We start from the raw sequence: 18,626 nt of genomic DNA on the forward strand, positions 1-18,626 counted from the left end.
AACAATGACACCGCTGTGGCAAATGAAAAGAAGTCTGACATTAAATAGTAAATTGCTCACCTCTAGAAGTTAGATTAACTCAATTAAGTGACACCTTAAATGCAATAAACATACTGGTACTTCAGCTGCATGAAAGGCAACCCACCTCTGAAGAGAGACACTTGCTGGTCACTCAGTAAAAAGAAGCAGCTGTAAATGGCTGTTTGGGGTATTGAGTGTAATTTTGGAGTTTACTGGTTTATTGTTCCCTGAAATCCCCTTACAGAGAAAATCTTCCACAGTGCCCAGCTGAACAGTTGACCTAGAGTCTGGTTCGCTGTTGAACATCTGTGGTAAGGGGCAATGTACTTACTTGGCACCAATTGTAGGACAATCATCTAGAGTCATCTGTGCACCTGTTTCTAGTTCTTTTCTTAGAAACTTAACACCACCTTAGTATGACACAGCTGCTGGGAGGGGCCTTGCTGTTCTGCAGCTTCTGTGTTGGGACCTGGACCATCCTAACTCCCCTGAAGTTCCTCATGTTGGCATGGAAGTGGGGATAGAGGAAGGTGGCTGACCCAATGCCCAGGCCTTTGTAATAACATGACCAATGGAAATCTGTCACTCATTGCTGTGTTTTTCCTGGTACTAGTGGCACCTGACACTTTGAAATCTGTGTCAGTCAAATCATTTCAATGGAGTATTATATTTGAGTTTAATTGTTTCTGCAGGCTCTAATCTTGATGCAAAAGTTGCTCCCAACCAAGTATCTTTGCAGCATGTTATGATAATGTATTAGTGTAGTTTTAGCTCTTCAGTTTTGGTTGTTTCTTAGCATTAACTTGAACTATATGAAATTACTGATATTCAGCTGGCTTCTTACAACAGTTAATTCTTTTTCTTGAAGTATCATTGATACACAATCTTATATTGGTTTCAAGTATACAACACAGTGATTCAACAGTTACGCATATTACTAAGGCCTCACCTCCACTGGTGCAGTTACTCTCTGTTGACATAGGAAGATGTTACAGGATCATTGGCTATGTTCTTCATGCTGTTCTACCATCCCTGTGACCAACTTATGATTGAGAATTTTTGTGCCCTTTTATCTCCCTCACCCTCCCTACTCAATCACCCTAACCCCTCCCCCATGGTAACCACTTCTCAGTGTCTTGAGTTTACTACTGTTTTGTTCATTTTGTTTTGCTTTTATATTCCACAATAAGTGAAATGGTATTTGTCTTTCTCCACCAGGCTTATTTCACTTAGCATAATACCCTGTAGTTCCATCCATGTTGTGGTGGATGACTTTTTTTTTTATGGCTGAATAATAATGGGTTGTGTATATGTACCACATCTTTATCCATTTATCTGTTGATGAACACTTTGGTTGCTTCCATATTTTGGCTATTGTAAATAATGAGGCCATAAACATAGGGGTGCATATATTTTTTCAAATCAAGAGTTTTATTTTCTTTGGCTAAATTACTGAAAGTAGAATTACTGAGTTGTATGGTATTTCTATTTTTAGTTTTTTGAGGAAACTCCATATTGCTTTCCACAGTGGCTGCACCAATTTACATTCCCACCAACAGTCCACATCCTTGCCAACATTTATTATTTCTTGTCTTTTGCATAGTGGCCATTCTAACTGGTGTGAGATGATACCTCATTATGGTTTTGATTTGCATTTCCCTGGTGATTAGCGATGTGGAGCATCTTTTCATGTGCCTGTTAGCCATCTGTATTTCTTCTTTGGAAAAATATCTTTTCAGGTCTTCCACCCATTTTTTAATTGGGTTATTTGTTTTTTGGGTGTTGAGGTATATGTGTTCTTTATATATTTTGGATATTAACCCCTTATCAGATAAATCATTTACCAATATATTCTCCCATTCTGTAGACTGCCTTTTTGTTCTGCTGATGGTATCCTTTGCTGTACAGAAGCTTTTTAGTTTGATGTAGTCTCACTTGTTCATTTTGGATTTTGTTTCCATTACCCAAGGAGATATGTCTAGGAAAAAGTTGCTCATGTTTATATTCAAGAGGTTTTGCCTGTGTTTTCTTCTAAGAATTTTATGGTTTCATGACTTACATTCAGTTCTTTGATTCATTTTGAGTTTACTTTTGTATATGGAGTTAAACAGTAACCCAGTTTCATTCTCTTGAATATAGTTGTCCAGTTTTGCCAACACCAGTTGTTGAAGAGGCTGTCTTTTCTCCATTGTATATTAATGGCTCCTTTATCGTATATTAATTGACCATATATGTGTGGGTTTATATCTGGGATCTCTACTGTTTCATTGATCTATGGGTCTGTTCTTCTGCCGGTACCATACTGTTTTGATTACTGTAGCTTTGTAGTAGAGCTTGAAGTCAGGGAGCATAATCTTTCTCAGGACTGCTTTGGCTATTTAGGGTCTTTTGTGGTTCCATATGAATTTTAGGATCATTTGCTTTAGTTCATTGAAAAATACCCTTGGTATTTTGATCAGGATTGCATTTAATTGGTAAATTGCTTATGACAGGATGACAATTTTCACAATAGTAATTCTTTCTATCCATGAGTGTGGGATAGATTTCCATTTATTTTTATCTAATTTAATTCATAGGTGTCTTATAGTTGTCAGACTACAGGTCTTTTACCTTCTTGGTTAGGTTTATTCCTAGGTATTTTATTCTTTTTGATGCAATTGTAAATGGAGCTGTTTTCCTCATTTCTCTTTCTGCTAGTTTGTTGTTAGTATATAGGAATGCAACAGACTTCTGTGTATTAATTTTGTATCCTGCAACTTTGCTGAATTTAGTCATTAGTTCGAATAGTTTTTTGGTGGAGTCTTTAGGGTTTTCTATATATAATATCATGTCATCTGCAAATAATGCCAGTTTTTCTTTACCAATTAGGATGCCTTTTATATCTTTATCTTGTCTGATTGCTGTGGCTAGGACCTCCAGTACCATGTTGAATAAAAGTGGTGAGAGTGGACATCCTTGTCTTGGTCCTGATCTTAGAGGAAAAGCTTTCAGCTTTTCACCATTAATTATGATGTTAGCTGTGGGTTGTGACATATGGCCTTTATTATATTGAGGTACCTTCCCTCTATGCCCATTTTTTGAGAGTTCTTATCATGAATAGATGTTGAATTTTATCAAATGCTTTTTCAGCATCTATTGATATGACCATGTGGTTTTTATCCTTCTTTTTGTTAGTGTGGTGTATCACATTGGTTGATTTACAAATATTGTACCATTCTTCCATCCCTGGAATAAATCCCACTTGGTCATGATGGATAATCTTTTTGATGTATTTTTTAATTCAGTTTGCTAATTGTTTATTGAGGATTTTTGCCTCTGTTTATCAGTCAGATTTGTCTGTAATTTTTTTTTGTAGTATCTTTGTCTGGTTTTGGTATTAGAGTGATGAGTTTGGAAGTATTCTTTCCTCTTCTACTTTTTGGAGTACTTTAAGAAGGATAGGCATGAGCTCTTCTTTAAATGTTTGGTAGAATTTAGTTGTGAAGTCATTTGGTCCTGGACTTCTGTTGGGAGTTCTTTGATTACCAATTCAATTTTGCTACTGGTAATTGGTCTGTTCACATTTTCTGTTTCTTCCTGTGTCATTCTTGGAAGGTTGTTTATTTTAGGAATTTGCCCATTTATTCTAGGTTGTCCAATTATTTATTGGCATATAATTTTTCATAGACTTCTCTAACAATTCTTTATATTTCTGTGTTATCTGTTGTGACCATTCTTTCTTTGTTTATTTGCATACTTCCTTTTTAAAAATAAGTCTGGCTAGAGGTTTATATATTTTGTGTATTTTCTCAATGAACATTTTCTTGATTTCACAGATTTTTTTCTGTTGTTTTATTCTTTTCTATATTATTCTTGCTCTGATTTTTATTTTGTTCCTCTTTCTACTAACTTAGTGTTTCATGTGTTCTTCTCTTTTAGTTTCTTTAATTGTGAGTTTAGACCACTTATTTGGGATTGTTTTTGTTTCTTGAGGTAGGCCTGTATTGCTAGTACTTCCTTCTTAGAACTGCCTTTGCAGCAGCCACAAATTTGGGGCTATAGAATTTTTGTTTTCATTGTCTCCATGGGTTGCTTGACTTCTATTTTGATCTGTTCATTGATCCATTGATTATTTTAAAGCACGTTGTTTAGCTTCCCTCTGTTTGTGGGCTTTTTTGCTTTCTTTGTGTAACTTATTTCTAGTTTCATACCATTGTGGTCTGAGAAGTTGCTTGATACAATTTCAATCTTTTCGAATTCATTGAGGCTCTTTTTATGGCCTAGTATATGATCCATTCTGGAGAACATTCCATGTACAGTTGAGAAAAATATGTATCCTGATTCTTTGGGTGGAATGTTCTGTAGCTATCTGTTAAGTCCATCTGATATAATGTGTTGTTCAGTGCTCTGTTTCCTTATTTATTTTTTGCCTGGTTGATCTATGTATTGATGTAAGTGGTGTGTTAAAGTATCCTAATATGAAGGAATTGCTGTCTATTTCCCCCTTTAATTCTGTTAGTATTTGTTTTATATATTTAGGTTCTCCTATGTTGGGTGCATAGATATTTATAATGGTTACATCCTCTTGTTGGACTGATCCCTTTATCATTATGTAGTGTACTTCTTTGTCTCTTGTTACTTTCTTTGTTTTGAAGTCTATTTTGTCTGATATAAGTACTGTTTCTCTTGCCTTTTTTTCCCCTGTTATTTGCATAAAATATCTTCCATCCCTTCACTTTCAGATTGTGTATGTCTTTAGGTCTGAAATGAGTCTCTTGTAGGCAGCATATAGATGGGTCTGGTTTCTTTATCCATTCTGATACTCTGTGTCTTTTGATTGGTGCATCAGTGCATGTACAATTAAGGTAATTATTAGTAGGTATGTACTTTTGCCATTTTATTGTTTTCTGGGTTTTTTTTTTGTAGTTCCTCTCTGTTCCTTTCTTTCTCTTATACTATTCTCTTTTTATTTGATGGTTTCCTTTAGTGTTGTGATAGGATTTCTCTTTTTCAATTTTTCGTGTATCTGTTATTGGGTTCAGGTTTGTGGTTGCCATAAGGTTCATGGATAGTTTCCTAACTATATGACAGTTTATATTAGGTTGATGATCACTCTATTTCAAACACAATCTCAAAGTACTTCTTTTTTATTATTCTTCTTCCTCTACACTTTATTACATGTCATAATCTGCATTTTTTGTGTGTCCCTTTACTTTTTTTGTGTTCCTTTTGTTTTGTTTCAATTTTGTACTTGCTTGGTAAGTAGTTGGTTTACTACCTTTCTGTAGGTTTATTTTCACTGGTGAAAACTATTTAGGCTTAGGAACATTTTCATGTACAGAAGTTCCTTTAATATATCCTGTAATGCCAGTTTAGTGGCTGTAAATTCCTTCAACCTCCATTTATCTGAGAAATTTTTAATCTCTCCTTTGAATGATAATCTTGTTGAGGAGAGGATATTTGGTTGAAAGTCCTTCTGTTTCAATACCTTAAATATTTCATGCCACTCCCTTCTGGCCTGTAAAGTTTCTGCTGAGAAATCTGCTGATAGACTGATAGGGTTCCCCTTATAAGTAATCTTTTCTCTCTCTCTGACTGCTTTCAATACCCTCTCCTTATCCTTAATATTTGTCATTTTAATTATTATATGTCTTGGGGTTATTATCCTGGGGTTCCTTTTGTTAGGGGCTCTTTGTACTTTCAGGACCTGGGTGTATATGTCCTTCCCTAGATTGGGAAGTTTTCAGCAATTATTTCTTCAAAGAGACTTGCTATCCCTTTGTCTCTCTCTTCTCCTTCTAATACCCCTATTATGTGAATATTGTTTCATTTGGAGTTGTCACACTGCTCTCTTAGCATCCTCTCATTTCCATAGATTCTTTTTTTCTTTCTGTTCCTCAGCTTCATTGTTGCTTGTTTTTAATTTCCATCTCATTGAGTGTCTCCTCTACTTGGAGCAATCTATTATTCATTCCCTCCATTGTGTATTTCACGTCATTTACTGTATTCTTCAGCTCTGACTGGCCCTTTTTCAACTCTTCTATCTTTTTGCTGAAGTCTTCCCTGAGACCATCAATACTTTTCCACAGATAACTGAACATATTTATGACTGTTACTTTGAAATCTTTATCAAGAAGATTGGTTATCTCCATTTCATTTAATCTTCTTTCTGGTGTCTTATCCTGTAGTTTTGTTTGGAACATATTCCTCTGCCTCCTCATTTTGTCAGAATTTCTATGTTTCTTCCTTTGTATTAGATCCACTGTGCTTCCTGGTCTAGAGAGTAATGGCTTTATGTAGAAGGTGTCCTGTGGTACCCAGAAGCTCAAGACTCTTTACTCTCCAGTGCCTGGTTCTCCTTTGTGGTGGAGGCGCAGTTGCTGTTGGGGCTATGGCCAGGGCCACCTTTCTGTCTGTCTTCCAGCAGTAGTTTATTTCAGCCCGTTACGGATGGCAGTTCACCTCAGTTGGACCTTTGTGAGCTGAGCAGTGGCACTTCTGCTGGGATCACTGTGGGTGGAGCCACCCTCTGCCTACCCTGCAGCATTGGCGGTGCTGCTGGGCTAACAGGGTGGGCAGGGCAGTCACCCAGCTCTGGGGTGGGTGGTGAGAGGGGCACGTGCTGGCGGGGCACTGGGCTGGGCTTTCCATGAGGAGAAAGGAGCATTTGGAGCTGGCTTCCGCAGATACCTAGCCAGTTGGGCTGGATAGGGCCAAGAAATTTGGGAAAGCTTCCCTCTGCCTGCCAAGCAGCAAAGTCTCCCTCTGATGTTGCTTGGCCTAGAGGGCTGAGCAGGTGGTTGTGCAGGGAAGCACCTTGGGGCTGAACCTCCAGTGAGGGGGATGGAGCATTTGGAGCTTCCACAATCACTGCAAATTTTGGGCTGATGGAGGGCTGTGGAAGTGTCATCTACCTGACCTTTCTCCTTCAGAGAGAGCTCTGTCCAACACTTGCCCCTCTGGCACTCTTCACACTGCTGGTAAATCTAACTGCCACCTCTATTTTGGGTCTCAGTGGGACCAGTGGAGCATGCCTGTCCTCCACGAGCGACAGGAGTCTCAGCCTCCCAGAGTGCTCCAACTCTCCCTGGTGTCCGACTAAGTAATCACCAAGGCCTAATGCAATGTACACTCATGTTCCCAAAGCAGATTTCCAGGGACAGGTGTGCAGAGTTCCTGAGCCCTTATCCTCTCTCTGCTCCATTCCTCATCCTCCCACTGTGGGCTGGGGTGGGGGAAGGGCTGGCTTCCCAGATGATAGTGGCCTTACCACTTTACCCTTCTCTGTGTGGTCTCTTCTTCATCAGGTCTGGTGGGCTTCCTGCAGTCTTCAGGTCATTTTCAGGTTAGTTGTTTTTGCTGTAGTTGTTTCCTCAGTGTGTGTATAGGTTTCCACCTTGCCTTCCTATTCCACCATCCTTTTTCCCCTCACACCACCAGTTAATCCTTTTTATTTATTTATTTATTTATTATTAAGGTATCATTGATAGACACTCTTATGAAGGTTTCACAAGAAAAACAATGTGGTTATTACATTCACCCTTATTATCAAGTCCCCTGCCCCATACCTCATTACAGTCACTGTCCATCAGTGTAGTAAGATGCCACAGAGTCCCTATTTGTCTTCTCTGAGCTACACTGTCTTCCCCATGACCCCACACACACCATGTGCACCAATCATGATACCCCACAATCCCCTTCTCCCTCCCTCCCCACCCGCCCTCCCCCACCCCCCCCTTTGGTAACCACTAGTCTCTTCTTGGAGTCTGTGAGTCTGTTGCTATTTTGTTCCTTCAGTTTTGCTTCATTGTTACACTCCACAAATGAGGGAAATCATTTGGTATTTGTCTTTCTCTGCCTGAACTTATTTCACTGAGCATTTCCTTTAGCTCCATCCATGTTGTTGCAAATGGTAGGATTTGTTTCTTTCTTATGGCTGAATAGTATTCCATTGTGTATATGTACCACATCTTCTTTATCCATTCTTCTACTGACGGACACTTAGGTTGCTTCCATATCTTGGCTATTATAAACAGTGTTGCAGTAAACATAGGGGTTCATATGTCTTTTTGAGTCTGAGAAGTTGTTTCCTTTGGGTAAATTCCTAGGAGTGGAATTCCTGGGTCAAATGGTATTTCTATTTTTAGTTTTTGAGGAACCCCAATATTGCTTTCCACAATGGTTGAACTAGTTTACGTTTCCACAGTTAATTCTTTTTAGATAGTTTTATATTTAAAGAAGGTTGCAAAAATACTTCCCATTGTCCTTCATCCAGTTTCCCCTTAGAATATCTTACACAGCCATGGAACATTTATCAAAACTAAGAAATTAAAATTGGTACAATTCTATTTAGTATAGAACGTATTTGGGTTTCACTAATTTTTTACTAATGTTTTTTCCTATTACAGGAACTGCCTATAATTTTCTCCCTAGGTACCAGTACCCAGAGAAGATGTCAGGGAAAGAGCCCTCATCAAATTAAAAGACCTGGTGTACTGGGGTTCTCCAGAGAAAGACAAGCAATAGGATGTATATAAGGAGATTAATCATGAGGAATTGGTCTGGTGATTTTGGAGGGTGGCAAGTTCTGAGATCTGCAGTGGGAAAGCTGGAGACCCTGGAGAGCCAATGGTGTAGCTCCAGTCCAGATGCTGGCCGGCTCAAGACTCAAGAAGAGCTGATATTTCAGCTTTAAGTCTGAATGCAGGAAAAAAAATGATGTCCCAGCTCAAAGGCGGTCAGGTAGCAGGCATTCCTCCTTAGCCTTTTTTCCCTAGGCAGTCCTTCAACTGATTGGATGAGGCCCACCCACATTAAAAAGAGCAATCTGCTTTACTCAGTCTACTGATTCAAATATTAATCTCATCCAGAAACACTCTCACAGGTACACCCAGAATAATGTTGGACCAAATATCTGAGCACCTGTGGCCCTGTCAACTTAACCATCACACCTGGATTCTAGATCTGGTTACACTAATAGTTTATTCCTTGGGAAAGTTGCTTTATCATGCTGGGTCTCAGCATTCCCTTTTAAGAATGGGGCTGAACACACCTGCCTTATTCAGCTTACAGAGCTACTGGCAGGCTCAAATAAGGCTATGTTCACAAAAGCTCTTGGCAATTATAATCCATTCTATAGTTGTTGGCATTGTTATAATACTCATGTCTGCAAACATGTATGGGCAGTAAATGGATTAGAATGCTCACTGAGACTGGCCACCTATTCTGGAAAAGGGAAGCCACTTAGAGCTGGGGGATTAAGGAAATTTGATATCCAGGGTTCCCACACTTCTACTTATATATCTAATTATTTGTGTGAAACATTTATAGTAACTCTCATTACAATGAGGCCAGTCTAATGGGAAGGAAAGCATAAGGCAATGGCCATTTTCTGATCATAGCTAAAGCATGGACACTTGTCATTTGATTATAAAGTACAAATTTAGACAGAGTTACCACAGAAGCACCCAATATATGAACTGACTGAGTTTATGGAGCCAGTCAATTTAAGAGTTTCCTTTATTCTCCTTGTAATGACCCCTGCCAGAGTGAATTCTCCAAGTCTGAGATGAATTAATTCATGATAAAGTGTCCAGTATCAGATGCACTATAAGCTTTAGGAGTCAGAATCCCGGGGAATAAGGGTCAACATTAGTAACAAAACATCTTTCCTCAAGGAAATTATCAGGCCATACCTGTCCAGGTCTGTCCAGATAATGTGGCCTCATCATATTGACAGATACATAATTTCAAAGAAGCATAATTCTCTCATCTTCGGCTTCTACTTCCGGTAGAAGGAATACACTAAATGGGGCCATATAAGTGAGGTCTGTTGTTTTAAGCTTCCCCTGCCAGCAGCCATCCTAGTCTTGACAAAGATTTAGAAGTTCATGTGTTTCTACTCAATGGATGCCAACAATTCCAGTTTGACCTTGATTGACCACCTTGGCAGTGAGATGCTAAAAGGGTGGAAATACCCCCAAATATAAGAAGGTGATACTTGATTTTTCTTTGATTTTCTTGGAATAATTCTAAGCTTAGCCACTGTTCAGTGGAGGCACAGTCTAGGTTTGGAAAAATCTGTATGAGATTCTAGGAAGAAAGAAAGAAGTTAAGAAATAACATGAAGTGAAGAAGGGGTGAGCCACTGGCAAGCTTTGGTAGAAGTTGTTTTCTATTTCTCTGATTATCTGATCCTTGAATATCAGTTTCAAAAAGGCACTCTTTTAGCTTGCACAGTCTCACTGAAAAGACAAATACAAGCACTGAATGTTTATTACCACTGGACAAAGTAAAATAGCGTAGCCTTGTGAAAGGAAACTTCTCCTGGGGTCGTGGAGCCTGTATGCTCTTATCAGCTCTGAACTGACTGTAATAAAAAGCTAAGCAATTTAACTATTTCATGTATATATACAATGGGGATTATAATGCTTATCTGATCTGCTTCCCAAGATAGACTTAGATTTGAAAACTGTGAAAAAAATAAGCAAATAAATACTAAATGGGCTACCCTCAGTACCAGATCAATCATTAAGACAAAAAAGGCCCCTAGAGGTGGGGCCAGCAATCTGATGTCAGTTAGAAATTGTCATGATGTGGGCCCTGTTAGGAGGGAAGGTCAAACTCCAAATGTTCACAGTTCTGGAGGCTAGAAGTCTAAGGGAAAGGTGTTGGCAGGGTTAATTTCTTCTGAGGCCTCTCTCCTTGGTTTATGGATGGCCATCTTTTCTGTGTGTCTTAGCATGGTCTTCCCTCTCTGTCTGTGTCCTAATCTCCTTTTCTTTTAAGAATATCAATAATATTGGATTAAGGCCCAGTGCAATGATCTCATTTTACTTTAATTAACTCTTTAAAAATGCTATTTCCATCTTCAAAGTATGAATCTTGGAGGATACAATTCATGCAACTGATCAGCAATATCAATCTATATTACTCCATCTTAATATACTAACAGCAGTATTTTATTTCTAGTATCTGCTAAATTTCCCATGAGAGCTAAGTGCCCCTATCCCCTTACCCCATGTCACACAATAATATCATGCCCAGTGCAGAGTGTAATTCCGAGCCACTTAAGAGAGGCGTAGTTTTCAATTATACACCCAGGTATTTCTTAGTTATGAAATACTCTTTATCTTCAACCAAGTTTTCCTTCATTACACTACATATTTACAAACCTTATTTGTCTCAATCCCTTTTTTCTTCTTAATTATCTCAAAAGATAAGCTTGTTCTGCCTTGGACACAAATCAAATTCAGAAACCTCTCCCTGATCCCAACAATATTATAAGTGTGGTAGTCATCAGAACGGTCGTTTGTTATCCACGTTTAGATTTGTTCAGTTTGATTTTTTTCTAGGGGATTATATTTCTCTTCCCAAACTTAAATTTAGTTCAACGAGGAAAATTCATTGAGGGCTGTAATCAGCCTTGCTAGCTGGAGCTGCATCCTAGCCACGATGCCTTCTGATACTATTTATCACATTCATCCTATTTTTTGTCAGTGTGGTTTTAAAACAGTGATTTTCAGACAGAAAGGGAACCTGGGACTTCTGTAGAGGTCATAATGCCGAGTTCATCAAATATTTCAGGTTCTCTGCTTTTCAGACAAATGAAAGCATTATATTTCTCCATTGTGGCTGGGCAGGATCATGCATTCAGGTCTGGTCAATAGGTTGTGAATGGAAATGATATGTGTCACTTCTGGGACAGAGCATTTGACTGCCAGTGTTAGGCCCTCCAGAGCCCTTTCCCTCTGCTCTGATGACTAACAATATTCCAGCTCATCAAACTTAGCTCTGGAATGGGTATGACAAGGAGCATGAGTGAGAAGTGAACTTTTATGTATTGAGACATTGTGATTTGGGGGATTGATTCTTTGTTGCTGCAGAATAACCTTGACTTTGTATGTATGTGACTGATACAGTCCCTTCTGTCCATGAGTCTGCTTTGCTCCAAGTGAATTTATATGCCTCCCTTCAGGGATCACTTCTATACATCATGAGGTATTGTGGGTAAAATTGTAATGTTTCCAGAATATCTTGCCTGGCTTTAGTGCATCTGCATATCAAAAGGTGTTCCTCAGGGGTGGAGAACAGTAGTTCACCTCCATATCAATGGGTGATTACCTGGGCAATGGAGGGCTTATCTGAACCTGAGAGGTTAGGGGGTGGTCTTGCTTGCTTCTGACAGAGCAGGAAAGAGATGGCCCCAGACTGCAGTTTATAAGCAATAAATGGGTTTTAAACTTTATTTCTCCCTTTGACTGATTTCAGTTTTAGAGTTATTTTGCGCCAGAATTTCCTTTCCCTGGAGTTACAGGTATAGAAGGATATGACTTTAAAGGAAAAACAAAGACCTGTTACATTCCTTCCCCATTGGCAATGGGCACCTTATATTTGCATAACTTTAGAGGGCCAAGTTCTAGGTCAGGGATATCTTGAACATAGAAGCTCTGCTGCGAGGTGTTTGGTAGCATCCATGTCCAGGTAGCTTACCTAGAGAGAGAAGCAGGCTGCCCTAGCCCTCCCCCTTCGCATACCACCATCGCCTTGGTGCAGCTGATGGAGACAAAGAGAAAGTTGTGAACCACAGTTTTCATAGTGCATGATGCCATCCCAGATAACTCCTGAGATCTTCTGGAATTAATGCCTTCATTTTGAGATTAACAAATTTAATGGGGATCATCTACACCTTTCACCTGAAGTATCTTGTGTATAGGGAGGAAGATTGGAGGGTAGAATCCTCTAGGAGGTGGTTGAAGGAAGCAGCAAAGGGCAAACGGGTATCGCCCAGCGTTCTGCACTTAGCAGCTCTAAGGAGTAGGAAGGAAAGAGCACAGGGCTGACAGCTGCTGCCTTATGCCTGGTTTTGATAGTGAGGCTATTTTAAATGCTAAATGGGTAAAATGCTGATCTCGTTCCCTAAATATTTTTAAAAGGCAGTGTATCATTGTGGCTAAAAAGCATGAGCTCTGGACTGTGACTTTCAAATTCTAATTCCACCATTTACTAACTATACGATTAGAGCAAGTTGGGAGTAAGTATGGAGATGAAATAAATTTGCATCTATAAAGCACTAGGAATGCCTGGCACATAGTGAACAGGGCATTTCAGTGTTTATGAGAATGGTAATGTGTGCCTTTCAAATCCCCTAGCCACAAGGATCCCATCTGAGTATAAGATGGATCTATTTGAGATCTCTGTCTTATGGGGAAAAAAGGGCATTCTGACAGAGGACTTTGTAGATGCAATTTTTGGAGAGACACATGTGCTGTTTGATCATAAGGACTCTGGAGTTAGGCAAGACAGCTGAGTCCCTGACTGTCCTATACTTGGAGCTAAAGCTGGAGCTACAGGCCAGCTTCTTCTCCCCAGGCCTGGCCTGTTGCTTGGGTGAAGAAATGTTAAACCTTTTTTTTCTGAATCGGAATGTTTTAGGGATTGTTCAGTTTTGCCTTCAGGCTTTCTCTGGCAGCTACAAAGGAACTCCTTTCCAATGGGAGTCAGTGTGTCTGTGCTCACACCACCCTGCTCTCTTGGTGGGTGTGGAGGCACCCCGGGCAGCCTCGGCAGTAGCCACCAGCCAGTGTGGGAGAGACCTGGAGCAAGAACTGGGCCCCGGCCTTGGATCCTTTGTTCTGGTTTGGCTGGCTCGACACTGAATCTGCCCAGTAACCATGTTTTGGATGGGGATTTCAGAGAGAAACTGCTTCAGGTCAGGCTGGCCCTAGGAGGTCAGCCCAGGCCAGGCCAACTAGAAGATCAGGGTGAGCCTTAAGGCACCAGTTCCTCTCTTCTCTGCCTGAAAAGCTGAAAACAGACCATTGTGATCCTAGGTTCAAACCATGGTTTCCCCAAGTACCTAATCTTGGTCATATTGTCTAACTTCTCTGGGCCACATTTTTCTCAAGTGTAAAAGGGACATGACATTAACACTTACCTCAAACAAATTTGTTTTAAGGATAGGCTGACAATGTCCTTAGCACAGGAGGTACTCAAGAAATGTTAGTTAGCATTGTTATCTGTCTTGCCAATGGGTTTCAGCCCCAGGCAAGTTCACTATGGATTCAGTGTGACCAAAGAAATCGACAGCAAAACGTTCTTGGGGTGAAAGGGTTATACCCAATTTTATTTCCAGGTGGCAGGTCAGTCACTAAAATCCCATTCACTCAGAGCAAGTCTGCATGCAGCAAGCTGGTCTCTGCCTCTGGGCCCCTCTGTCCTCACAGCCATCTTCTGGGCCCCTCTGTCCACACAGTCATCCAACACAGCCATCCTCTGGGCCTCTGTCCTCAGCACTGCCACCACTCCAGCCTCTGCTCTGCTCTCCTGCAGCCTTGCAGCCCTGCCACTGTGTCGTGCCCAGAGCACTGGGCGGAGCTCTTTTTATAGAGTCAACGGCCATGTATTGCCCACAGGTGTGCAGTGAGCTAGTCAACCATGGCCAGGTGAGAATCCTGGCCACAGAAACTCTCATTTTATCCACATTATCTTAACTCCCCCTCCCTCCCCATTGCAAAAGTACCCTGTCATGCTTGTTTCTGCTCAATTACTTCTCTGATCTAGGAATACCTCCTTCCTCTCCACTGTATGCATACAAATCTTGTTCACTATTAATGTCCATCTCAGGGCAGGAAGAGGGAAGAGCCCATCCCAGTACCACTTGGAACAAATCTATATTAGTTAGCCTTGCTGCCTTAACAAAGTACCTGTGGGTAAAATTGTAACATTTCCAGAGTATCTACCCTGGCTTTAGTGCATTTGCATATCCTCAGGAGTGAAGAAAGGTTCATCTCCATATCAGTGGGTAATTACCTGGGCAACCAAGCACGTGTCTGAACCTGAGAGTTTAAGGGAGGGGCTGGCTTGCTTGCTGGCTTGCTTCTTCAGGAGCAGAGGAGAGAGCTGGCCCTTGAACTGCAGTTTGTAAGCAATAAACAGGTTTTAAACTTTATTTCTCCCTGTGACTGATTTCAATTTTTAGAGGTATTTTGCCCCAGGATTTCCTCTCCTCAGACCTACAGTACCACACACAGGGTGGCTTAAGTAACAGAAATTTATTGTCTCACAGTTCTGAGGCCAGCTGTCTGAGATCAAGGTCTTGGCAGTATTGGTTCCTTCTGGGGGCTGGGAGGGAGAATCTATTCCAGGCTCTCTCCTAGCTTCTTGGGTTGGCTGGCAATCTCTGGAGTTCCTTGGCTTTATGGAGGCATCACCCCCATCTCCGCCATCATCTTCACATGGTGTCCTCCCTGTGTGTGTGTCTCTGTGTCCAAACTTCCCCTTTATATAAGGACACCAGTCATACTGCACTAGGGCCCACTCTAAGGACCTCATCTTAACTAATTATATCTGCAACAACCCTACTTCCAAAGGCCACATTCACAGGTACCCGGGGTTAGAATCCGTAAATTGGTGGGGCAGGGGGTGGGGTGTGGGAGAGGTGCACACACAGCTGAAGCCATAACAGGGTCCAGTTAAGCCCTGGGGTTCCTCTACACCTTACCCCAGGATTCCCAGAGCCAGCCTCTGGCACCGGGAACCTGCCTACTTTTCTCTCCTGGCCCCACCTCATCCCTCTATCCCTGTTCATTCTGGTTTGACTGCTGACTGGACTCTAGGTTTTCCACTTCTCTCCTTCTTTGCTGTCTCCTGAGACAGGCTCACAGGACAGGCTTTCCATGCCGTTGACTACTGAGAAAGATGGGTATTAACAAATCAAGAAAGACCTGAGCCCACGAACAGCCAGGCATTCCCGAGGAAGGGCACTGAACGCCTGGATTCCTGGCAACCAGGCTCTCTTCCCCTAGCGGGAGGTCACACATAGGGCAGATAGGGTGGTGCTGGTTGGCCGCCCTGAAGATCACACTTTCCTCCAACCTTGAGATTCTTTTGGAAGGGTGAGTCCTGGGTCTCAAACCCAAATGTCTACAGAAAGGGTTGGGTGGGTAGGAAATGAACAGAGATGGCCAAGGTGCCAATGTTGCCACTTGGCAAAGCAATTCTGCAGAATAGTCTGTTTTCAAAAAAGCTGAAAATCTAGATTTTTTTAAAGCACTTTTTTTGCGGTAAAATAAACATAACATAAAATTTTACCATTTTAACCTTTTTAAGTATGCAATTCAGTGGCATTTAGTACATTCACAATGTTACACAACCATCATCACTATCCATGGAAATCTAGATTTTTAAAATCAAATGTCCTGATTTTTCACTTTTGGCATCTCATTCACATCAGGTAAACACTTTATGTTGGCGAGTTGCCAAGTTGGAACTTTTTGGCCCACTTAGTGATTATTAGCCATTTGTTTTAGGATAGTGAGGTTGTGTGAATACCTGGCAAGGCAGGGCTCTAACACTGGTGCCCTGAGGCCAGGGGCTCATGCGCACAACTCCTGGTGGGGTGCGGGGTGCCTGTCCCTCCGAGCTGCTGGGCTCCTCCAGGAGCAGCTGCCGAGCTCTCAGGCCAGCACTCAGTGCAGGCGATATGCAGAGGGGTCATCCATTTTTGTCTGAACTAAGTATGTGTCTAGGTTTTTACAGAGTAGAGGAAGGGAACACTTAAAAGGATTAACTTAGAGTTTTTCCTCACCTTGGAAAATAGAAACTTGAATGGATTTAATTTGATTGATGAAACATGACCTTTCTTGTATTCCAGTTTATAGTAATTAGAGGTGAGATCTGTTTATAGGTTTTCACACCCTTGGTCCCTGTGATCCACGTCTCCTGATTCTCCCACCTGCCTCCCGCTCCCAAGGTGGTCCCTGGTGGCCATCTGAACCTCTGCCTTCTAAGGGTGTATATTTCCAAGAATGGGGAGCTTCAAAATCCCCTTCTCTTTTTGCCCCACCTGGTCAAAAGCTCCTGAAGACTCGTTGCTCTGAGGACAGCGTTACATCAGGAGCAGGAAGTGGAGGTGTGGGGCACTGCTGGCAGATGCTGTCCAGAGGCCCCCTCTGGGTGACAGGAGAGGGTCCCCCCACAGAGAGTCTCAGAGGACAGAGGGAGAATCCACTGTCACTACTGAGGCAGGCCAGACACGGGAGCAAAGACTGAGCAGAAGACAGCGGAAGGTCAGAGCAAAGGTGAATGGAGGCCCAGGGAAGTGGCTGGGGGTCCAGAGCCCGAGCCTTGTGGGCCGGGGAGAGGATGGAGTTGGAGGAGCTCTGGGCTCCCATCCAGGGAAGCCCCATTTGGCCCACTGTGGCCCCTCCTGTAGTGAGACCACAGGTACGTGGGCTGCTGCACTGTCTCGGGATCTTGTGCTGAGCCCTGTCCTTTCCATTGTGCCTTAGGAGTCTCTCCCCTCTGCCGGTGTCCCTCCTGAATGACCATGTCTTGAGCTTCTCGGGCCCTGGCTGAGTCATCTTGACTTTTGACCTGTCTTCCTGGGAACTCTCATTTTCTCAGGGGTGGGACAGTGTCTGATGTAATTTTTGTCTCACTCCCTGGGCAGAGCTTTGGGCTGGACCCATTTGGGATTGACTCAGACCCACTGGGTTACCCAGGACTCTCCCTTGACGTACCTACTCAAGCTGAGGGGTATATTGCTGGCAGAAGTGGCCTTCCAGGACTTCTCTAGACTGTAGGCTTCTAAGAACATTCTCAGGCCAGACAAGAAAAGGAAGAGAAGGAAGAAAGAGACAGGAAAGACAAAAAACAAACAAAAAAAGCCCCCTGAGTGCCAGGGAAACCTCACTGGCCTGAAATGCCCTCCACACTGACTGATAGGCAGAGCCACCTGCTAGCTACAGCACTGCTGGCCCCCCTTGTCCAAAGGTGCGCGCGCCCTGCACTCATTTGGGGTGCAAACTGAGGATGGTGTGACACCAGCTGGGTGGCTGAAACCTTTCTTCTGGCATTGGATGTGGTACTTCCGATCCTTATGCTCAGTGACTTCTGTCTTCATGGGCTGATTCTTGTGCAACAAAACTGTGCATTCAGCCTGTTCTGGGGGAGCCCATTGGAAACAAGCCATTCATATAATGTCTGCTTCTAGGGTCTGGGGAGGAATGTGTGTGTGTAAGAGAGAGAGAGACTGAAGTATGTTATAGGATGACCATTAATAGTATTGAATTCTGCTTTAATTCAGTTCCACAAAAATGTATTTACTTCCTACTTATGCGCAGACACTGCTCCCAGAGTTAGTGCTCCAGAATACTGACCTTAAAAACCACTACTGAGAATCACCCCATTATCCAGAGTGGGGTTGGAGCTTCTCTTAGCACTCAGGGGACTTCACAGTCTAACCTTAACCTCCTGTTTCAGCATCACCCACTACTACTGCTCCATGATCTGTGGGTGCCCAGGGCAGAGCTCCCACAGCTCACAGTCCTGCCGTCAGGGAGCTCACAGGCCTTCTGCTTCCATGGATTGGGTTTACATGGCCAGGCTCCCCTAGAAAGGGCTGTGATGCTGCACTCAGTGACAAGAGTGGCAGCTCTGGGAATGGAGCACTAGCTCCATGCCCATCCTCCTCTCCTCCTGTCTCAGGAAGAGCCTGCCCTTCCTCTCTGCCTCCCTCTCTGCCCTCCCGGCCAGACTGCTGCTTTTCCCCCCTTGGAGGGGAGGGAAGGACACCTCTCAGTGACACATTGCAGGTTTGCACTTAGGAAGGGCAGAAATGAGGA

The sequence above is a fragment of the Manis pentadactyla genome, chromosome 3 (assembly GCF_030020395.1).
Source record: "Manis pentadactyla isolate mManPen7 chromosome 3, mManPen7.hap1, whole genome shotgun sequence".
NCBI classification, from domain to species: domain Eukaryota; kingdom Metazoa; phylum Chordata; class Mammalia; order Pholidota; family Manidae; genus Manis; species Manis pentadactyla.